The 17,779-nt window shown below is 40.1% G+C and overlaps 1 protein-coding gene across 1 annotated transcript in view; it reads left to right on the top strand.

Moving 5' to 3' along the window:
* The window catches only part of PCDH7 (protocadherin 7), a 388,023-nt gene that overhangs the window by 365,797 nt on the left and 4,447 nt on the right, over positions 1-17,779 (top strand). The gene's annotated exons all lie outside the window — the stretch shown is intronic.

The following is a 17,779-nucleotide window of genomic DNA, read 5'->3' as shown; positions in this document are numbered from 1 at the left end:
TGAGCCCTGCATTATTTAGAGGATCATTAGTTTGCAGAGCATGAAGAGGTTTATTAACCCACAACCCACTCCCATTTGAAGGTAATTTTAATGCACATTAACAGGGATTCAGCACACTTTTTGTGCAAGATCATTTGGACTAAACTATGTCTTGTAACAAAAATAAAATAAAATTTGACACAGCCCACCCAAGAGATGAGTTAGAAATACTTCTGTTGGGAAATAATTGCTACTATTTTTAATATGTCTGTTGTATAATATTTCTTAGTCCTCACACACAAGAATAGCCTAGGATCTAAATAGTCCAGCAACAGGGAAATGAGTTGCTGTGCAATGTAAAATTATTTCAAATGTTTTACTTTTAGCAAAGAAGTGCTTGTGAGCAGATAACACTGCTCTACAGCCAAAATGCTTCTGAAATAAATGTAGTCAAACTTTACTAATTCTGGGTCACTGAGAACGAAAATGATGCTTAAAATTGTTGATTGGCTCTAGTTTTCAAGATATGCTATTGGGTCAGTATATACGACTCTTGACTTGGGAATGGCGGAGGATAAGTGAGTTATAAAGGGAAGGGATCTCAATTTAAACCAGAAATGACTAAAATACATCTTTGACTGGATCTATGAATAAATCTATGACTGGGTTTGGACAGTACTTGCTTTTTAGGCAAAACAATGAATGATGCAATCTGAAGCTGGTATTGCGTCATATATGATATGAATTGCATCATGTTATTCCTAGAAGTCATGGTGATGCAATCATAACGAAGCTTACATCACTCTGCTGAACAAATTGCCCTATATCAGCTCTAGAAATCATACAGTGTCGTGCTCTCTTATTTGTCAGTGTTTGATTTTGCAAAGGGACACATTTCTGTTTAGCCAAAGTGAGCAGAGATGCCTCGTACTTGTGTGAACAGTGCAGATAACTTCTGCTATGTTTGTGGTGAAAGGACTTTTGCATCACAAAAGCGCAGTATAACACTATGGTTAAGAAAGCCTATCACCTTTATTTTGGCTGCAAAATTGGAGATCAGGACAAGAGGTGGGCCCCACACATATGCTGCAACACTTGTGCAACAAATCTTCGCCAGTGGTTGAACAGGAAAAGGAAATCTATGCCTTTTGCAGTGCCAATGATTTGGAGAGAGCCAACAGATCATACCAGCAATTGTTACTTCTGCATGGTGCCTCCAGTTGGGAAAGGTGTGTCAAAGAAGAAAAAGTGGACTGTGCATTATCCAAACATTCCATCAGCTATACGCCTAGTACCCCATGGAGAAGGACTGCCAGTTCTTGATGCACCAGAATCATTCTCACTTGAGTCAGACGAGGAAGAGGATGAAACTTCTGGTCCTGAACCATCAATGTCACAGGACCCACATTTTCTCCCATCCTCCTCCTCTGAATCACATCTCATAACACAAGGTGAACTGAATGACCTTGTCAGGGATTTGGAACTACCCAAGAGTAAGGCAGAGCTGTTGGGCTCCAGACTACAGCAGTGGAATCTCCTGGCAGGTGATGTTAGGGTTTCCATGTTCCGTGACCGTCAAAAGGATCTTGTCCCATTCTTCTTCATGGAAGGTGATCTTGTAGCCTGCAACAACATCGATGGTGTGATGGCAGCCCTCAACATCGTTCACAATCCAGATGAGTGGAGACTGTTCATTGATTCATTGAAGACGAGTCTTAAAGCTGTTTACTGCATAATGGCAATGTTTTGCCATCCATTCCAGTTGGTCATGCAGTCCATATGAAGGAAACCTATGACAAGATGAAACAACTTTTGAGGTGCATAAACTATGACCAACATCAGTGGCAGCTTTGTGGCGATTTGAAGGTTGTTGCTCTCTTGCTTGGTCTGCAGACTGGATACACAAAGTACTGCTGTTTTCTCTGCGAATGGGATAGTCATGCAAGAGATTCCCACTATATCAAGAAAGATTGGTCACTCCGACAGTCATTGGAGCCTGTGAGGAAAAGTGTTCAGCATCCACCACTTGTTGAATCAAGGAAGATTTTGTTACCAGCCTTACACATCAAGCTGGGTCTGATGAAGAACTTTGTCAAGGCCATTGACAAAACACAAGCAGCTTTCAAGTACCTCCGTGGAAAATTTCCAAGGTTAAGTGAAGCTAAGATAAAGGAAGGTGTCTTTGTTGGTCCTCAGATTCGTGAACTTCTTCGAGATGATGCATTTGACCATGCACTGCGTGGCAAGGAAAAGACGGCCTGGAAAGCCTTCCAGTTAATGGCAATAAATTTTCTCGGAAACAACAAGGCAGACAACTACAGGTTGTTGGTGGAAAACCTCCTCAAGGCATACAAAAGCCTTGGTTGCAACATGTCACTAAAGGTACATTTTTTGCACTCTCATCTAGATTTTTTTTCCACTGAACTGCGGAGCAGTGAGCGATGAGCACGGTGAGTGATTTCACCAGGACATTGCAACAATGGAGAAACACTATCAGGGCAAATGGAGCCCATCAATGCTTGCAGACTATTGTTGGACAGTGACAAGAGATGCTCCATTGAATGAATACAAGAGACAAGCCAAGAAGCACCAAGTAGACACTGAATAGGACTAAACTATGTACATAATAGTTTTTTGCCTTTTGTTTCATAATAAATTTTATTTATATAACCCTTTTGCTGATTTTTAAAGTGTTACATAAACAGGACAGGTGAAATATTATCATGTAAAGCAACCATAAACACATGAAAAGACCTAGGTTTACAATTTATGATTAAAACTCTATCATCTACACAATATACATAGACTTAAAATGTAAAAACTTAAATATCTTAGAAACAGTAGCCAATCAGTTGTTTTAATTGTCATATTTGAATTCAGCACATCAAAATACATAATAAATAGCACATTTTATCTCTGAAGCAAACGACTTCTCAAAAATTGTAGACCAGTGTAATCAGTGGAATGAATGTCAGCTAGTAAGGGTAGAAACTATCTTCAGAAGATGTAGAAGATGCTGAAAGATGTAGAAGAAAGAATACAATATTCTCCCTCAAAGCCAATCTGTAATATTTTTTAAATGATTTGACCATGATCATCTGTTGTTTTACTGTTGCAATCCTTATCCATAGTCATACAAGTATCAGGTTTCTTATGAAAGGGCACTTACATTATTTTATTCTTCATTGTAAAATCTACCTAAAGTATTTGTTATAGCATTTAACCATAGGTTAAACTTACAACATAGTTAGCATACAACTTTGTTGCTTTAACTATCTCCTTATCTATACAGCTGTCTCACATAGGAAATGGTTTAAAAATATTTTTAAATCTATATCTCCACCTTTAATCTACCTGCCGGTAGAGGCTTCATAACCAAACAAGATACACAGAGGACCTAATTCTATGAAGTGCTGAGCATCTCCAAGCAAGAATGGAGGATGCTCAGCACCTTCCACGATTTGGCCTTCAATCTCTAAATGGAAATGCTGGCTTTGTTATTGTACATTATGTCTACTGGCTCTATCTATAGAGCATCACTGAGAGAAATTCCAAGAGAAAAGTTGCTTTCGTATGCAAAGAGCTTCAGAATAGCTGGCAGAACAAACAGGGTTTGGAATTTTTGTGCATGTGCACACATGCCCATGCCAAGAATGTGTTTTCCCTCCCAAGGTGCAGTGCTAGCAAAGAAAATTTTAAAGCATTAGTATGAAGAAATTAAATGAACAGGAAGCATGTCCTGTAGTTGGGACAAGGTAACAATATCTGCTGGTCATACTCTGTTCCCTTCAATTTGCTGAAGTCCCAACATTTTGATATGATGATCAATGAAATGTTGTTGACTTTTGAGCCCTGTTTGAGACTTTTCTTAAGCCTGCTTTAGGAAGGATGACATTCTAATTGCACCAATGAATTGTTTCAGCCCAGACTTTAAGCACAGACACATTTTACCGAATAATCTAAATGTATGTAATTTGACACAGTGACAGATTAATACTTAAGCATTAGACCAGCAGAACAATTAGATAGCTAAAACGTGTCCTACATCTTAATGTCTGTATGACTTCAGGAAGTCATGTTAAGTCCTACTTTTCTGAAAGATCGGTCGCCACTTTAGTGATAGAAATAAATCAGACTATCAAAGGATTTAACTGCATTGCAAATAGATTTAACAATTACACTTAATTCTAGAAAATTAAAATCTAGGGAATTACTTTAAATTCTAGATGTTATATTAAACTGAATGTATTTAGTCCATTGTTATCACTGACGTTAGTACTTTTTAGTCTTTAACTCGTTTTAAATTTGTGTTAACAAGAATGAAATACCGAAGTTTGAGCTACAGTGGAAATATTTAAGAAAAAACATGATATTGCTCTTCCACAGTGTTTATGTAGAATTAGGTTTCAGGTATGCACAATACTGTATACAAATCATATTAGGTTGTCTGCTGACCACAGATGTTCAGTTTGGCCTCAATAGTGCAGAAAGGGCCCTTTTTACCCTTTAGTTAAACAATAAACTGTACTGTGCTAATATAAATAATATTTAAGTTATTCTCTGTGGGGAACTATGGATACGATAGTAAGGGGCAAGTAAGAACACTAATTTAGAAAACACACATTTTCTGTATGCATCGCCTAATTAGATGAACAGCTGAAGAAGATGTTGCATAACATGGTAGGAGACGATTGTATCTGAATTTTTTAAAAATAGCTAAAGCCATGATTTTATTACTTTAGTAATGGTTCTTTGGTTACCTACCCAAAGGTACTTAGTTTACTTAGTCTAGTCTAGCTGATTAACTAAACTAAGAAGGAAGTACCTCTAAATCTAATGTCAAGTAGATGAATAAAGACTCTGATACTTCCTGTAATACAGAGAAAGCTGTGCTAAAATGCCGAATAAATAAAACTAGAACAAATGTATATTAAAAAGTACATATATTAAGGATTATCCACTCTGTTACACCAGTGGTACATCATGTAACTTTATGGACTTCAGTAGCATTACTCCTGATTTGAAGTAAGTGAGAGCAAAATCAGACCTTCGCTGATAGATGAGGCTGTTAAGTAGAGTAGAGTTGTTGGAACTCAGCTAGAGGGTAGTATTAATTATTAAGTTACCATGCTGGGCCCTGAGGACATTTTGCTTAACATTACTGGCCTTTTGTTTCTGTTGTTTCTCTATTTATTTATTTGATTAACTCATGTCTTAAATGTTGGATACAAGGGGTTTTTAAACTGTATGTGTACTGGACTTTTTAGTGCAATATTTGGTAGGACAGAATTTTAACCTAAATGTCATTCTAAAATGCCCTTTTAGATTATTAAATAAGTGATCAGCAAAATAATCAGTAAATCTTTCTAATACTATTTACTTGAAAAAGAGGCTTTACTAATTTGCAGTAAGCATACACAGTTGGCCAAATCAGATCAATTCTTATTGGCTGTTATCTGAAAGTAGTTTTATTGCAGGCCCAAATTATCATTTGCCCATAAAATGACTCTTATGGACCCCTGCCACATGAGAAGGGAGAGGGAATCAGCCTTGCAGAAACCCTTGGAAGGTGCATCATGGGGGCAAGGTCTGTGCTGGGGTAGAAAGTAGAGACTGGATGGGCTAAAAGAAAGCAGGGATGGGAGGGCATAAACATTGTCATCAGTCAGCACGGTGGAAATGTCTCAGAAAAGGTTACAAACTGTAATCTTATTCTTTACTGCAGAGAGAGCACCTATCCCCCAAAGGTCTTGGGTGAAACCATGAATAAGGGGAGATTTCCTTCCCAGAGTCTTCATCCCCAGCTTCCTTCCCACAGTTATGCTACAAAGACTAGGTCCACTATGTTTATTATTTTAGTAAAATATAGATATGATGGGTTGCCTCCCCCCCCCTTCCAGGGTGCCACCTGATGTACTGGGGTACCACTGAGCCCACCTGTTCCACCAGTCTGAGCTCCCTCACCCTGTCCTGCTAAGCCAGACCATTAAGCCTTCTCTAGCACACACACAGGTAGGAAGACACCCAGTTGCAGAAAGACACAGACACTGACATCAGTACTGCATGGGAAGGAATTGCCCAGCACTCAAGTACACTCCTCCCTGGAGTGTAAACCCAAAATTGTATTGTCTTGCACTGCACAGAGAACTGTACAGCGTAAGCTAATTTAAATTCACTCTCTCCCTCAATGTGGAGAGAGATTCACACCTTTTTGCCCCCCCCCCCAGTTATGAATTACACAAACTGGGTTTAAAACAAAAACAAGTTTATTAAATACAAGAGATAGATCTTAAGTGATTAAGCCAACAGATCAAAGCAGATTACCTTAGTAAATAAACAAAAATGGTAAACTGAGCTTAACACACTAGATAGGTAGGATATAAATTAGCAAATTCTCATTCTGAGTGATAAATAGTCTGGCAGACTCTTAAGGCCTTGGTTTTCCCAGGTTTTCAGTCACAGGCTAAAGATCCTTTTAGCCTAGCACCATCACTTTCCACAGTTCAGTCCTTGCCCCTTAGGTGTTTCCAGGTGTGTTATTGCAGGGAGAGTGAGGAACCCCCATGATGTCATTGTCCCCCTTTTATATCTTCTTCTCACTTTTGCTAAGACCTGGGTCAAACAATTCCCATTGTGTAGTGCTGTCTCTGAGAGGCTTCTATTGTACACAGTTTCTAGGGTAATCCTTGTGCTTGTGTGCATTTCCTCAATAAGCCATTAACATGGTTTGGCCTTTTTACTGTTGTACTTGAAAGGCTGTTTGTGGGTGCTTTCAACCTCACAGCATGTTTCAGTAACCCATAAATAGCCAAACTTCATAACTTCACATATAACAATCACACATACAACGAGATATTGATATCTAGCAGATCAAGACTTTTAGAATGATACCTCACAGGACATACTTTGTACGAAACATATCCTAATTACATGACAGTGGTGAATATTGGGGTGTCAGGGTGTCAAAATAGGCATTACTGTGTTGTAGCAGACCCACAATCTAGTTACTGGTACCAAACACTTTTTCCTAAAGTGCAAAAATCCTTGTATTGGACAATACGGGAAAGTGTCTTCCTAACCCTTTGTAGTTAATGATTGGTTTATGCTCACATAAATGCTCATGCTTCTAACTGTGATGTTCCCATCCATATAAGGTGAGATTTTTCAAAAGTACGTAAGAGAACTGGGTGCATGATTCCCATTGACTTTCAGTGAAAGATGGGTACCTAATTCCCTCAGAGAATTTTGAAAATCCCATACCTTATCCGTTTTTCAATCCTGCTAAGCTCTGGAACTCAGTTATACCTTGTGGCAATGAGTTTCCCAGGTTAATTATGCATTGGGTAAGAAATATTTTTTCATCACTTTTAAATGTGTTGCTTTTGATATGTTCCTTTCATCTTGTATTACAAGAAGGAAATAATTTGCTATCATATATTTTATGTCCTTCTCTCATACCTCCTTCCTGAACTACACAGTCTTAATCATTTCAATCTTTCTTCACATATAAGCCATGCCATGCTCCAAATCATTTCATTAATTTATTTATTAAACACTTAAAAGGACCTTGGGTTTTTGCACAATATGTATGAAATGATCTTAGTCCAAAAGCAATTAATGTATATTATTACTGTGGAGCAGTTTGCATGTCTCAAACAGCAGATTTGTGTTTGACTTTATTCAGCAAGACTGCTTTAGAGATGGCATGCGCTATCTCTACAGTACATGAGAATGCCACATTCAGAATGACAGCAGTCCAAGCCTTGGGGCAGTAAATACTTCTTGAGATATGTTCAATTGCTGTTTAACTGTGTTTAGCCTAAGGTGCAGAGAAAGAAGTCGCTGATGCTTTCAAAAGTGTTTAAGTATTTTAATAGTGTCTAGGCATGTCAGAAAATGCCACAGTACTGACTGGGGTGCAGCTCACTGAATTGCTGCAATTAGAAGGTAGGGATTTCCAAGGCAGTAATGCTGTGGCTATCATATATTTGCTCAGGTTTCTTAAGTGTATTAGTATACCATGCATCATCTCAGTTACATTCTGCATTGTTTTTTCTCTGATAATATACAGTAGTTGATTCTTGTTTCACAGTTTATACACCAGACTTTAATATGAAAACTATGTACCTGGGCAAGCTTGGTATACTCTCATTTATGATTATAATATGCATCTCAGGTTGCAATATATTTATGCAAGGAGGGTAAGGAACATATGTTGCAGGAAAGTGTAAGGTGGGGAAAGGGAATGGAGGTGGACTATATATATATATATATAATCTCTTGAGCCAAGCTCATACTCACCATGCTGTCAATGAGAGAGAGCAAGGAAGAAATTGGCTGCTCTTTTTATGGCTTTCTGGAAACACTGCAAGGACATAATTTATAGGAGCTTGACAGTTGGAACTACAGAGTGGTGTAAAGGGATGTGCTCATGCAGGGGAGGCAGAATAATCTGCATGCTCATCTTCTGATATTCCCTTACATGGCAACGACCACTGCTCATAACTCCACATGATTACATGATTCCTGCTTTAGATATTAATGGTGTTATTTAGACAAGTCCTGTGTTGGCACTAGTGCAGAGCCAACTTCTCTCGGACAGGGCCAGCCCCGGGCGGGAGAGAGAGAGAGAAGGGGGCGGCCAGGGCTACAGCAGGGGCGCTGCCACGCGGCCCCTCCCGCTGCGCTGCCGCCTGCTGCGAGGGCTCCGCTCCGCTCGGCGGGGAGGAAAGGAAGAGGACTGCCCTGCAGGGCGCTCTGGTTCTCCGCGCCGCCACCCCCTACGGGGCGGCTGGAGTGGAACAACAACAAAAAAAAAGCAGCCTAAGATTGGGCAGAATGCTGCCTTGAACAATCTGCCGCCCCAAGCACCAGCTTGCTCAGCTGGTGCCTGGAGCCGGCCCTGCTCTCGGAAGAGCTCTGGGGTAAGAATTGCGCCTCAAGAAGCACAGTCTTTCCCCCAGCATCCCAACACACACTGGGTGTGCGCAAGCTGTACTATACCTTTTGTGCAGATGTGGGGATAAGAAAGCAATGACTCTGAGCATTTTTAGTTGATTTACACCGCCAGAAGCAGGTGTAACTAGTGTATGTGGACCCTTGAGTCCAGGAACTGTGACTATCCCAGCCTTTGTGTGGTGTGTAAAAGAAGGGCAGGCTCCAAACATGTGCGTGAGCAAAAAACAATCTGGATTTATCTGGTGAGAAAACCGGACTATGGCTCAGAAGACCTGGGTTCTATTCCTACCTCTGTTGCTGGCCTTGAGCAGGTCATTTTGCCTGCCTTTATGCCTCTGTTTCCCCATCTGTAAAATGGGGATAATGAAATTGACTTCCTTTGTAAAGTGCTCTGAGATCTATTGATGAAAAGAGCTTTAAGAGCTAGGGATTATTAATATGGTGCTGTCTGTGAACAGAAAGCTGCATAGGAAGTGATTGTGTGGGAATGGTATGTCTATAGGGATGTCCACAATCTGAGTAGGTGTACATATTAATGGTACTTTTGCAGTGTGCATATCTGTGTGTTTAAAAGGAGGGTGGGATTACAGTGTGAGCTACCTGATTGTAGTGTGTGGGGTTTATGCCACTTTGTTTATGCTTGCCAGAGTTTACTGCTCCATGCATGTTAACCTCCAAAAAAAAAAAAAACAGAACAAAACAAAAAACAATAAAATAAATGATGTAGTTCTATCTTAATGTGAATCACACTTTCTCTCTGGAGTGTTAGGTGCCTTGGTTTCCTGATAATAAGCAATCCTTCTAGCCCTAAAGCAACAGCCGTCCACAATCTCATAAACATACACATGCATATAAATAATCTCCCTTATTTCCATACTCTTATACAAAGGAATCACGGAAAACACAAGACATACATTTAAAAAAATAACTCATAAGTTCAACAAAATTTTTAAAATGTAATCAATAATTACATACATGATTATTATGGGTGTTGCTTTAGGGAGCACATCAGAGCCCTCACCTAATTTAGATTCTATAAATCAGTGTGCCACATATTTTTCAAACCCTCCCTTTAATGAAAATAACACTAACTATGCCCCCCTTAATGCCCCAATATGTTGTTATATATCATCATTTTATGCATCATATGTGGCATCTCCCTCCCCCAAATGGTCCTATGCACCCCTCCCCCCACCCGCACACAGAGAAACTTTGGTGTAGCTTTCCACAATATGATATTTCATCTTTTTGCATATGCTTTGAGTAGTAAAATTGTTTCTATTAGCATTTCATGTATTATCATTAACAGCTGAGCTATCACCTGCTGAAATGAAGGGGACAGTTCACAGCTCAAAGCTATTGTTTTAGGCTCTTGTACAATGTCATCTGCTTGAGTTTTCCATCATCTCCACTGGCTTCCTGTTTTTAAGGTTTTCTTTACAATTATGACAGCTAGAGACCCTCTCCCTCCTCCCTCAAAGTGAGACTGCAAAACAATTGAGAGGCCTGTTTGTGCACGCCGCACAACCCCTCAAATGGCACACCTTACATTTCTGAAAACACTCCTGTAAAAGTATCAACAGCAGGTCATACAAAAAGCTGATATTTTAAAAATACAAACTATAGGAAAGAGATGTGCTCCTGTGTTTCCTGTCCAAAGTGCTGGGGACCAGGATGATCCTAAGAAATTGGGGAAGAGAACCTACATTTTTATTAGGGTTACCATATTTTAATTTAAAAAAAGGAGGACACTCCACGGGGCTCCGCCCCTTCCCCCCCCCCAGCCCCGCCCCTTCTCCAAAGTCCCTGCTCCAACTCTGCCCCCTCCCCTGCTTCCTGCGAATCAAATGTTCTTGGGAAGCCTGAAACAGGGAGGCAGCAGGTAAGCTGGGGCTGGGCACGGCACGGCCCAGTCCGGCCCCCCCAGCCAAGCGGCTCCCTCTGGCGGCTGGCCGGCCCAGGCCAAGAGGCTCTGGCCCCAGCGTCTCCTGCCCGGCTTGGCTCGGGCCCTGGGGCGCCGGGCGCTGGCCCCCGGCCAAGCACCACCGGCCCCGATCGAGCACCGCCAGCCCCGGCCCGGCCCCCAGCCCCGCACCCCCGGCCCGGCCCCCGGCACCAGTGGCTCCGGCTCCCGGCCCCGCACTGCCGGTCCTTCCCTCCCTATTTTCCTGGACATGTCCGGCTTTTTGGGATTTCCTCCCGGACGGGGATTTGAGGCCCAAAAATCCGGACATGTCCGGGAAAATCCGGACGTATGGTAACCCTATTTTTGTACTTTGTGTTATAGGCAAGGAGATAAGAGACAGAGAACAGCCAAGTGGGCTAGAAACTGAGCCACAGGATTATATATGTCCTGCACAATGCCTCATCTGTCTCACTTTTTGTAATGTATTGACGTGTTAGCTGCATCAGCAGATGCATGAGTTGGATAATCTCCTTTTTTTCAGTGCAGTTGTCTCTAGGTTGGAAAATAATAAGTAACAACATGCTGCAGTTTAGACTTGGGCACTAATGTTTCATGTTGTTAGAAGTGGAATATTTGGCATTTTCTGGTCTTTTGCATGCCCAGGTACTCACTCACTCATATTTCCAACCTCCATAAAGAAGAAAGCATAAGTGCTAGTATTATTTTATTTGTAACCTGGTAATTGCCACAACATATGCTAGATGCTTTGCAAACATTGCCCTAAAGAAGTTAGTTTCAGTCCAAGATTTTAAAATGTGGCTGCTAAATTTAGGCACTCAATTAAGTGATCTGGCTGTCTAAAAGTGCAAAATTTCCAGAAACTTCCACTGAAGTTAATGGGAACTGCTGAGCGCTCAAGAATTTTTTGAAATTTGTCTGCTTTTTTTAGATGCCTAAACCTGGACACAGTAGCCTAATTTTAGGTATCTGGTTTTAAAAATTCTATGCTAAGAAGACAAGTGATATGTAAAGGTGAAAGACTATCTGCAGTGCATGGGAGGATATGGAATAGAGATATTGTTCTTTCTTTTTTATTTTAGAAAAAGTGGGATTAAAATGAGTAGTGTATGCACAAAATAAAAACTATAAAAATAATAAGAAAATCTATACAAGGAGGAATACTGTCCCATAAGGATCATTCTCTTACTCATTAGCACAGTTTATATATATATAATACTTTAAAATGTCAATGATAAATATTATCTGTTTGAATCAAAGGATATGTCTGCAGTGCAAAAAAGGACCTTCAGCAGGAAGTCTTGGGGCCTGGCTCAGCTGATTCAGGCTCATGCTACAGGGCTAAAAATAACAATGTAGATGTTCAGGTTTGGGTTGGAGCCTGGGCTCTGAGGGAAGAGGATCTCGGAGCCTGGGCTCCAGCCTGAGCCAAAATGTCGACACTGCTAGCTTTGTTCCATAGTACAAGGCCAAGTTAATTGACACCGGCTTTGAGATTCACTGCTGCAGGTTTTTTATTTTTGGGAAGGGGGGTGGCTCAGTGTTAGATGTACCTATGGAATTTTAAGATATGGGACGATGATAGAAATCTGGTTTAGTCTTTCTTGATGATTTATCTACCAACTGTGATGACAAATACTGCAATATGTCTTATCCGATTAGGCTTGTCAGTTAGTAGTGTGGTCTCCACTGAAGGGTTTAATTTTAAAATGAGTTCTTTATTTAAAACATCATGTCTCATTGCTGCAGATGTTTGGATGTGGATTATGCTGCAGGTAAAAAGCAACTTTTAGTTAAATGTAAAAAGTAGAAATTAGTCTCATCTGGGAGCTAGCAGCTCTTGATTATGAAGAGATAAAAATGTAAGAGCACTGCATTTCAATCTGGACCCATAATCAGTAGGAATAATATTAATTACTTGGTAGGTGAAATAATTTTATGTGGTGGGTTATATGGAATATAAGATTAATGCATTTCATAAAGAAGAAAAATAGTCCTGAAGTGCAACATAATGTTGGACACCTTTTATATGCCACATTACAGCAGCTAAATAAACAAGGCTCAATTTCAACAAAATACTTAAACAACTTTTAAACATATAACTAATCCTATCCCTATTTAGCAAGGGTGGGATTTTGATAAGCACTCAGCATTGTCCTAGCTCTACTGCCATTGACACCTGCAGTGCTTTTGAAAATTCCACCCCAAAGTACTCAAGCAAATGCTTAACTTTTAACATAAGTATAGTTCCATCCACTGGGCGTACTTGTCTGCTTAAAGTTCAAGCACATGCTTGAATGCATTGCTGGTGAGGAAGCAATTGGAGGACAACCACAGTATCCTTATGCAATCAATTCTACTTGAAAGGAGAGCTAGCCAAAAGAGTAGTTTTCAAATTACTGTATCATATTTCACTGTAGCTTTCTGGATTTAGTGGCAAATATCATGGTTTCAGAATGAAGAAATTGAAAACAAACTTTGCATTTGTCTGAAAGGGAGGAAGGGTTGCAATGGAGTGCCAAACAAAATCCAATACTTTATCCAATGTCTACTTATGTTGGCAGACTCTTTATGACTTCAGTGAGCATTGGATCAGGCCGTGTCTGATATATTAAGGAAAAAACAATAACCTAAAATATGCCAGTTTACTCCTGGGGAAATGCCGCGCTACTGTGCATGTGCATAATTAATGAGCCATGCATATTTTTAATTTTTTGCACAGAAAAAAGCTTCGGCTGGAAAGTTTGTTGCAGTTCCATATTTTGTCCACCAGAGGGTGCTAGGGAAGAAAGCGCTTGCCTTTTTCACAGCGCTCATTGGGCCAGGTCAGGAGACAGGGGCTACGGGCAGACAGACAGTGTGGGGCTGCTGGGAAGTTAGACAGGGATTCATTAGGGCTACTGGGGGAGACAGACTGGGGCAGGGGCTGAGTGGAGGTGCAGGGCCACAGGGGTAGGAGGTGCATGGCCACATGGTGATGGGGGAGCGGGTGCAGGGCCACATAGGGAGAGGAGGTGGCTGAGCTGGGGCACAGAGACACATGCGGACGGAGGGAGAATTTTCAATGTTTTGGCTCAGAATTCCCCAGGAGTAAGTAGTTGATTCAAAATAATTGAAACTATGCTTTTACTTATTTATACTGCCATGTTAAATGTAAACAGATCAAATACTGCCACTCAGTAGATATTTAAAACTGTTGTAATAGTAATTCAAATAATATGATTATTTTGAATGGTCATTGATTTTATAAATTATTTTCAAACAGAGACTTTATTAGGGGAAAAGATAGGTAGGAATGAGTTTTGCCTTGTTCTAAATAAAAAAATAAGATGATTTGCCTGCTTAAAAATCAGTATCATATGGGCGTCAGCAACACATTATTATGCTTGCTTCTTACCTTTAGGGAGTGAGAGAGTAATTCTACGCTAACCATGATGAACAGTGCAGTTTTCCTGTTAGTCTCTGCATTCTGTGTACAACTCCCAGGCCACAGTAGTTTAAGAATTGATAGGCTGACAAATGACAATATTTCTGTTATCCATCACCAAAGAAGAAAACTGTGAGAGTCATAGCTGAGCCTAAATTCAAAAGTCTTTGAAAAGCAAAAATAAAAAATAACCCTAACTCATTGTCAAGTACACATGAGTAACCACGGTAGACCAATATAGGATCCAATCCTGTTCTTATTGAAGTCAGTGGGATATTGAAACCTTAAACAGTATACAACATTATTTTAATTAGAGAATTGTACACAGTATAAAATATTCATGAACTGAATTTATAGTGGGTCCCATGAAAATCTTGACACTTATGGCTAGATTCACAAGGGGACTTAAGTGTTGCTGCAATGTCTAACTTTTTGGCACTGAGAAAATCACTGGGATTCACAAACCTTAAGTGTTCAGGCTTCCTATACACTGAGTGGAGGGAGATAAGTGCCTAAGAATGGGATTCACAAAAGCCAGCATGCTAGGAACTCCTTGCCTCAGCTAACCACTGGGAGAAGGGTGTGTTCTCAGCCTTAACCCACTCAGGAGGTCAGTGCCTAAATCCAGGCTGGAGGGAGGTGCCTAGTGATGTTTCAGATTCTCACTGATGCTTTAATGAAGAAAACCACCATCAACCTTTAGCTTAGTGGTTAGGATAATCACTTGGGGTGTGGGAGACCACAGGTTCAAATCCCCCTTTTGCCTGAGTGGGAGAGAGATTTGAACATCTCTCAGGTAAACACTCTTAACTACTGAGTTATGGGATATTCTGATGTGGAGCTCTCAATCTCTCCTGTTGAAGCTTTATATAGTCACTGGGACAGAGAGAACAAGAGAGAGCACATGCATGAGAGTGACTTGAACATCGTGATTACAGCACTCATCCAGGATGTGGGCAACCCAGGATCCAGTCCCCCTGCTCCAAGGATTCTGTAATTATTTATACAATGTGGAACAGCTTCAACAGGAGAGACTGAGATTTACATCAGAATACCCTATAACTAGGTTTGGAAGAATTAGATTTTTATCAGTAAATCCAGGTAAACATCAATTTCATCATATACATACAAACCAACAACAATATTTCTATCAATAATTGAAATTTTCAGATAGGCCAAGTTACAAAAAAAATGATGCTGGAGTATTTTAGAGTTTGATTTAAGGATATTTACTTTGTATATTTTGACCTATGTTGACAATTTGTGTGTTGTTGTTTCAAAAAATTAGTTTTATAACCACTATCTACTCTCATTAAATAGTCTGACCCTCTTCTATTGACTGACCCCCCACATAATTTCCTGAACCTGGACATTTAAATAGATAAAAATCTAAAAAAAGCTGTAAAATAAACACCAATATTAGCTGTCTAAAAATAAAAATCAAATTCTGTCAAGCTAATGCATATCCCTGTGGTAAGGACACTCACCTGACTTAGGAAACTCCTGTTCAACTCTCTTATTACGTATAAGGGGTATGTGAACCAGGGGTCTCCCACATCCCAGGTGAGTATCCAAACCACTGGGCTAAAGGTTATACGGGAGGTTTCTCCTCCTGAGCTATTTTGGGTGGAATTAGGTCGCCTCTGAGCCCACCTACAAAATCAAGCCCCACAGGCAAGTTAGGCGGAGGAACTCCTCTCTTTCCCCAGTTTGTGAATCACACTGGGGTGTAGGTGGGAGACTGGTATCCAGATGCCTAACGTAAGGCAGCAATGTGCATGTTCAGAGGCAGGAACATAGGCATCCAAGGAAGTTTTACTGCAAAAACATAGGTACCATGTGAGTTTAGGCACTTACAGGATCCAGGGGCAGTTTAGTGGAAGTTTTATGAATACATGTTGTACCTAAATCCCTCTGTGAATCTAGCCCTTAGTGCTCTATGATAGTTAATTGTAAGATGGTACAATCTTTTCAGTATTCCCTATGGGGAATTCCAGAGGTAATCTTCCTCAGGTAAGCGTCACGGTGGGATAAACATGAAGGGTGGGATTTCCAAAAGCATTGAGTGTTAGTATAACTCTGATTCCACTGAAATTGTGGACTGATTAGAATTGTTTTCATTGACTGATGAGTGCAGATTTAAGGCAACACTAAGCACCTATGAAAATCCCACCCCAAGATCTTACCCACTGCAAATCTTCTCATACAACTGGGGAGGGGGAGGGGGAGGGGGAGGAGAATGGCTAGTTATGATAAAAATGAAAGTTAATTTATGTAGGGTGGGGGTTTTTTTTGATTCATTAAGCTGCAAAGCAATAAATATTTCCCAGTGGGATTCGATAGTAATCAAAAAGATCATAGGGCAAACAAGACTTAAGAAGGTGAAATAGAGTAAAATGCAATTAATTTGAAACTATTAAAGTGTATAATAATTAAGATTAAAAACTGTGTATAACCTACCTATTGTCATAAGGCCAGATTTTGCTACTCTTCCTCGTGCTGAGTAGTACCTTACTTGAATTAGACTAATAGTAACTGGGATTGCTCACAGAGTAGAGTACTATTCGATGTAAACCAGGGTATCAGAATTTGGCCCAATTTTTGGAAGTGTGTGTGTGTGTGTGTGTGAGATATATATATACACTTTTCTAATTTCAGTTGCAATTATGTAAATATCAAAATAATTTAACAACATCTGCCTCTAACAGGCTGCAGCACTGAGCCCTGTCTGAATCAAAAGCCCAGCTGATTTCAGTGAGTGGCCTACTTGTATAAGAGCTGAAAGATTTTTGCTTCAGAGGTCAGGAACTACAGCATTCTACACAGCACATCATAGTCACAAAACATTTTCCTTTCAGCCAACACTTCAGCAGTCAGGTTCCTACATGAACACACGCAACACCTTTGACTGTACATATTAGACTGGAAAGGGGGGTTGCATGCACTTATCCATTACTGTTTTTAATTTGCTTTTTACATGTCCATGTATTTACAGCTTAGGCTCTTATCCTCAAAGGTATTTAGGCACCTAAATGTCTTTGAGGATCTGGGCCCTAACCCCCAATCCTGAGAAGATTATGCACATGCTTAACTTTATATACACAAAACCGTGCGGATGATAACAGGACTTCTCGCACATAGCATGTGCATAAGTGTTCGGAGGATCAGGGCCTTAAATTCTATTAATAAGATACTGAAATGTGTTTTACAAAGAATCCAAAAGAAAGGTTTTGTATTTAAATCAGTTAAAGAAAATGGGCAGCACAAAATGAGGCATCTGGCTGATTATGGCAGTGTGGGTATCCAGTCAAGTTAAGATTCACAAGCTAATTGGTACCAAAAGTTGTTAAATATTATACCTAAAATAATATCATATGTCAAGAAGTGCCTTTGTGCCCACACTTCTCATTAATTTGTGCTGCCAATGTCTGTTAGAATTGCATACATTGTTGTTGCATATGACATATGTATTATTAAAGTTAACATGCGGT

This window comes from Terrapene carolina, unplaced genomic scaffold (genome assembly GCF_002925995.2).
Source record: "Terrapene carolina triunguis isolate 2854851 unplaced genomic scaffold, T_m_triunguis-2.0 Scaffold66, whole genome shotgun sequence".
Lineage (NCBI taxonomy): Eukaryota > Metazoa > Chordata > Testudines > Emydidae > Terrapene > Terrapene triunguis.
Note: the sequence above shows the minus strand (reverse complement) of the source record. Positions and strands in the feature narration are given on the sequence as shown.